Source organism: Suncus etruscus, chromosome 2 (assembly GCF_024139225.1).
Source record: "Suncus etruscus isolate mSunEtr1 chromosome 2, mSunEtr1.pri.cur, whole genome shotgun sequence".
NCBI classification, from domain to species: Eukaryota; Metazoa; Chordata; class Mammalia; order Eulipotyphla; family Soricidae; genus Suncus; species Suncus etruscus.
In genome coordinates, this window is record NC_064849.1 from 63,264,462 (window position 1) to 63,271,223 (window position 6,762).

General features: G+C 34.3%; 1 pseudogene; it reads left to right on the top strand.

Annotated features, from left to right (window-relative positions):
• The first annotated feature begins 1,548 nt into the window (after positions 1-1,548).
• LOC126002801 (uncharacterized) lies at positions 1,549-1,935 on the top strand (annotated as a pseudogene).
• Positions 1,936-6,762: the final 4,827 nt, after the last annotated feature.

A 6,762-nucleotide genomic window follows, 5' to 3' on the forward strand; every position in this document is an offset into this window, starting at 1 on the left:
TGAGCACGATTTATTCATATTTAAATATATACATTGTTAATTAGTTTAAACTTATTTTCCTTGAAACTACTGAATGTATGGTCTTGAATGACAATAGTCTGTGATTTTCATTCATTTAATATTAAAACTATCCATGACTTCTAAAGTAAGTAGGAAAACAATCTTACACTTTTCTGAGAAATTTTCATAAAATTGGAACAACATGTCCACTAATTAGTAAAAAACACTTACAAATCTATCTGGATTTTATTTGCTCTTTATTGAAAATATTGACCTTTGCTTTGATTTTTTTAATTGCTTTGTACTTTAAGAAATCTTAGACATTTATATTTTCCAATAAAACTCTTTAATTAATTAATTTAGTTAAGCATCACGGTTACAAAATTGTTTCTGATTGAGCTTCAGTAATACAGTGTATACCATTTTTCACCAGTACACATTTCCCACTATCAATGCCCCAGTTTCTATCCCACTCTACCCTCGCTCTAACTCAGTTGCAGATATTTTACTTCTTTCATACACACTCTCTCTCCCACTTTGTTTTTCCTTTTTCGTACTTTGGTTTGCACTGACTGTTGCTAATGAAGGAGTACCATGCAAATCACTTTCAGAACCCAGTTCATGTCCCAGGGCTAAGTTCAAGCTACCATTATCATAACAAATTCTTCTCTACATAATTGCACTGTTCCACTACTAGGCAAGATTCCTAGCATGGACTGGTCCCCCTGGCCCTTATCTCTATTGTTTCTGGATATTATTGCTTTACTATCTTTTATTTGTCTTATCTCTCATGAATGAGTAAGATTATTCTATGCCTATCCCTCTCCTTATGACTCATTTCCCTCAGCATAATAATCACCATATCCATTCATATAAGAAATTTTCATGACATATTTTTTCCTAATAGATGTAATAGTATTCCATTGTGCAGATGTACCACAGTTTCTTTAGCCACTGTAGCCACCTATTCTTGGGCATTGGCATGTTTCTAGATTCTGACTGTTGTAAATAGTGCTGTGATGAACATAGGAAGGCAGATCAGATTTTGATCAGATTTTGACCCCATTTCTGCTATATAACAAAATTATTCTCAAAACTAGTTAAAGCAACACAATAATTTTATGTTAATCTGCAATTTGTGTAGGGTTTAGTTACAGCTTATTTCTGTTCCACATAGCATTAGCTGTGTAGTTCACTAAAATTAAAATTATCTCCTTCTAAAATGGTTCACTCACATGGTCTGAAAAGCTCTCTGCTAGGTTGTGAGCTAGGGCTGTTGGATAGAATCCTCCTTTAGATCTCAACAGAATAGCTGGTATTCAATAAAACAAGTGAAGTTGACTCCAAGTAGAAATGTTCCAGATACAAGTGTTCCAGGTACAATAGAGATATGAACTGAAAACTATTGGTCATCTACAACTAAATTCAGAAAAAGAGTGTATTATAATTTCTTCATATTCAATTATTAATGAACTCTTCCAGAATTAAGGACCATAGATAGCTTTACAACTAGAAATGCCAGAAATATTCATATTATTTAGTCATAAAATTATTTTGGGGCAGTACAGCCTGGGGTGTGGTTGGTTGATGATGAGTGTGTGAGCGTGAGTGTGCATGGCAAGTGTGTGTGCCCACCCCTGCGCTCCTCCCTTGCCTACACCTTGATCTTATTTGATTGGGTCGAAATCCCCTCCCCAGCCCTTCGGGGTCGACCCGAGATGAGAAAAACCTCCCTCCTGTGAAGCCTCCCTGCTTGGGCCCTGTGCAGTGAGGCCTTCCTTAGACGGTTGCACCATCGCCTGAGGCTATAATTCTGTCAGGATCCAGAGTCGGTTCTGAGGGGTCCGGTGCTTGGATGTGATGAATTGATCAGATAGATGATGCCCGGAGGTTCGCCACCAGGGTCGCTGATTATCAAAGGCAATTCTGATCCGAAAAAAAAATTATTTAAGTGTGTATTGCTAAATAAATAATCTGTCTATAAGTGATATTTGTGTATTTATTTTTATTAGTATTATTTTATGTAAATCTTGTTTAGTTGATTTTATTATAGTCTTGATGTCTTTTATCAATCATTGTTAAATCGAATGTTATTTATACATGGTTAATCTTCCATTAGTCTAGTTGTTTTTTTTTTCCACACAACATTTAGGTGATGTATTTTCCTTTAATAACTACAACAAAAAGGAGTCAGAATGATAGTACAGTAGGAAGGACTCTTGCCTTGATGTGGCGAACCCAGATTTGATTCCTCAGAATCCCATATGGTCCTGGAACACTGCCAGGTATAGTTCCAAAACAAACAAACAAAAAACTTTTATCAAAAATATATACCATGAAAATATAAGAACTATCTTTTCAAAAACCTACTTCAAAATTTGAACCTTGAATCTACGAATTTTTAACAAGGTTTTCTGCCTTTTACTGAGTTTCACACTTTGCCTAATATGTGTTAGTATAGCAGGCAGAAATACAGGAGGAAAGAGGATAGAGAGAACACCGGAATTATCTCATTAAGACCTTGGTGTTAACCACAAGACTAAGGTGTTTTGATGAGTGCTTTAGCTCCAAATTTTTATAACGAAACAAAAATAAAATAAAGCAAACTACATTTTTTTTTACTTTTAGTTAATCTGGCCTTGTAAATATTACAGAAAAATTAGCTTTCCATACCTTAGGTAAGTGACTCTAAGAATACCCAAATACCTTATGAAATATTGTATTTTATATATATATATATATATATATATATATTGGTCTCCATCTCAGAAACCTGACACAGAACTCATAAAATCCTTAAAGCATTTTGTTGATAAAGTAACAGAAGGGTTTTTTTCCTTACTAATAACATGCTCTTTTCAATGACACTGAGTTTATGAGACTAACTTTTGGAAGAACCCTAAAGTGTGGACTGGTTGCCACTGAATAAACTTCAATGATCAGAAATACCAATGGTCAAAAGGCACATGAAAAGGTGCCCCACAAAATTAATCATCAGGGAGATGCAAGTTAAATAACAGAGATATTATCTCACACCACAGATTAGAATACATCAATAAGTACAACCATTGCTGATGCCAATATGGAAAGTAGGGACTCTGATTTATTGATGATAAGAATATCAACTGTCCAATCTTTTCAGAAGACATTATGAACTTTCCTCAAAAAAAACTGAAATTGAGCTTCAACCTAGCAATATGGCTTCTGGAAATAATACTAGGTGCCCAAAAACATAACTCAGGAAAGGTATCTTTACTCTTATGTACAATGAAGTACTCTTCACAAAGGCCAGAAACTTAGAAAAGATGAGCTCAAGCACAAATGAGTGGATAAAGAAACTGTGGTACATCTGCACAATAGACTATTATGCAGCTGTTAGGATAACAGCTTTGATCAAATCATGAGATTTGCTATACATAGATAGACATGGAGATTATGATGCTGAGTAAAATGAGTTAGAGATAAACATAAAATGATCCCACTGAAGATATTAAAAAATAGTATAATAAAAATATCTAAAGACAATTGAAACAATGGGGGTAAATTGTGGTTAAGATAGAAAAGAAACCATATGTCAATAATAGTTGCATGAAGATTACAATGCTGAATAAAATGAGTTAGCGAAGGGACAAACATAGAATGATCCCACTCAGCTCCAAGATATTTAAAAAATAATATGGAAATAATATCCAAAAACAATAGAAATGATGGAAGGAACTGTATTTAAGACAGATAAGGAACCATTATGACAATAATAGTTGGAAGTGATTATTTTGGAATTCTGGACAGAAAAAAATATTATGCATGATATTGTTTCAGTAACAGTCTCATAAACCACAGAGTCTAACTAAGAGGGAGAAGAAAAGTGTTTTCCATAAAGAAAGTCTTGGGTGGAGGGGAGGGTTACTGGGAAAATTGATAGAGCAAAATGAAAAATTGTGAAGGGATGGATATTGGAACACTGTGTAACCAAAACTTAACTAACAACAATTTTTTTTGTTTTTTTTTTTTGGCCACATCCATTTGATGCTCAGGGGTTACTCATGGCTAAGTGCTCAGAAATTGCCCCTGGCTTGGGGGGACCATATGGGACACTGAGGGATCTAACTGCAGTCCTTCCTTGGCTAGCACTGGCAAGGCAGACACCTTATCTCTAGTGCCACCTCACCAGCCCCAACTATCAACATTTTTTAACACTGTATATCATGGTTATTTAATACAAAAAGTATTTTTTAAAGGAAGATTGGACTTTTTATGCCCACTCTTACCTCTGGAAAGTGTAAAAAGTTAGGGGTTGATTAATCACCAAGATGAATGCATTGGGAAAATGTAAAGAATCGTGGCTATGTCTAAAACCCGAAGTAATCACAATAAAGTAAATGAGAAAAAGTTATTTTAAAATAAGTCTTGTTACACCAGTTTAACCAGTGTAAATTATTTTATTGTGTATTTTCAAACATTTAAAGCATTTAAGTACTTTGACAGCTTCTTGTCTTTATTTGGGAAAAGTTTATTTGCAAACTTTTTCACTTTAATTGCTTTGAATTTATTTTTTAACTGCACCAATACTGTTTTCTTGTGTATAGAACACATGGTAAAAAAATTTTTATATATTCTTTGTTTCTGGGTCACACTAAACAGTGCTCAGGGGTTACTCCTAGACCATATGGCATGCCGGAGACAAGCCAGAGTTGATTGTGAGCAAGGCAAACACCCTACCTGCTGAGTTATTGCTCCAGCCCCATGTTATATATTCTAAAATCATAAGCACAATTATATTTTCTATCCTAATAATGCAAAGTTTATATAGTATTGAATAATCTTGATTATTTTATTGTTTACTTTTCTATAAAATATTATCTGCAAAAATTCAATTAAAATACTTCACTAAAAAGGATATTAATTTCAATTTTTAATGTAGTTTTCACTTTTTATATATACATGCTTTGTTATTTGACCCTAAAAGATTTATGACTTTAATATCATCCTTATAAGTTAGAGATCTGGGATCATAAAATTTTCTCTTAATCATATTTAGTCTTTTTACCCTTATATTTTACACTGTTTAATAGTTGTACTGAACCAATTTACTTTTTTTTTAAATATCTTGGCAGTTCTTAGCCTAACCTATTATTTTTAAGCTTTCATACTTCTATGAATGATATATAAATGCGTTTTGACTTGTAAAAATGTTTTTGTCTTATTTTAAGAAATATTTTTGTAAAAAAAATTAAAAAAAAAGAAATATTTTTGTGGGCCAAAGAGATAGCATGGCGATAGGATGTTTGCCTTGCATGCAGATGGACGGTGATTCAAATTCGGGCATCCCAAATGGTCCCACAAGCCTGCCAGGAGAAATTTTTGAGTGTAAAGTCAGGAGTAACCCCTGAGTGCTCTGGGTGTGACCCAAAAAACACACAAAAAAATTTTATTTTATTTTCCAGCTTTTTCTTTATTTCTCCATATGATTTATGGCTCATTGATCTACACTGTTTATATTTTAATTCAGCAACTAATAATTCAAATTTTGGTAATGTGTTCAAATTCATAATAATATTTTAGTTTCTAGTAGTAAAAACCTATCTGAAGGGTTTTTATTATAACAGTAGGCAATAGCATAGTTTTATAACTAAAGTAATAAAAATAAATCTACACATACACTAGACATCAAATCTATGACAAAGAATGAAACAAAGTTCACAAATAAATAAACAAAAGCCTCTTCATCAAATGGGCCTGAGAAAATAAGACTGTCTAATGTGAAAGAGAGAGAAAAGAAGAAAGAGAAAGAAAGGAAGGAAGGAAGGAAGGAAGGAAGGAAGGAAGGAAGGAAGGAAGGAAGGAAGGAAGGAAGGAAGGAAGGAAGGAAGGAAGGAAGGAAGGAAGGAAGGAAGGAAGGAAGGAAGGAAGGAAGGAAGGAAGGAAGAAGGAAGGAAGGAAGGAAGGAAGGAAGGAAGGAAGGAAGGAAGAGAGGAAAAAGAGAGAGAAAGCAAGAAAGCAAGAAAGAAAGCGAGAAAGCAAGAAAGAAAGAGAGAAAGCAAGAAAGGAAGAAAGGAAGGAAGGAAGGAAGGAAGGAAGGAAGGAAGGAAGGAAGGAAGGAAGGAAGGAAGGAAGGAAGGAAGGAAGGAAGGAAGGAAGGAAGGAAGGAAGGAAGGAAGGAAGGAAGGAAGGAAGGAAGGAAGGAAGGAAGGAAGGAAGAAGAAAAAAGAGGGGCCGGTGAGGTGGTGCTAGAGGTAAAGTGTGTCCGCCTTGCAAGTGCTAGCCAAGGAAAGATCGCGACCGTGGTTTGATCCCCTGGCGTCCCATATTGTCCCCCCAAGCCAGGGCGATTTCTGAGCGCTTAGCCAGGAGTAACCCTGAGCATCAAATGGGTGTGGCCCATAAAACAAAAAAACAAAAAAACAACAAAAAAAAAGAAAGAGAGATAGATGATAAATAGATAGATAGATGATCATGATAGATATATAAATGATAGATAGATAGGTAGATAGATAGATAGATAGATAGATAGATAGATAGATAGATAGATAGATAGATAGATAGATAGATAGATAGATAGATAGATAGATAGATAGATAGATGCTGGGAACAAGGATGGAGGGAGGATAACACAGGTGGTGGGAATGGCCTTAATTCACTGTCACTATGTAACTGTTAAAGACTTGTAGTTCACATTGGTCAGAATAAAATTTATGTTAAAAAATTTAAATTTGAAAATTTGTAAGATTCAGCAGTAATTCCCATGTATTTATTCAAATTTAC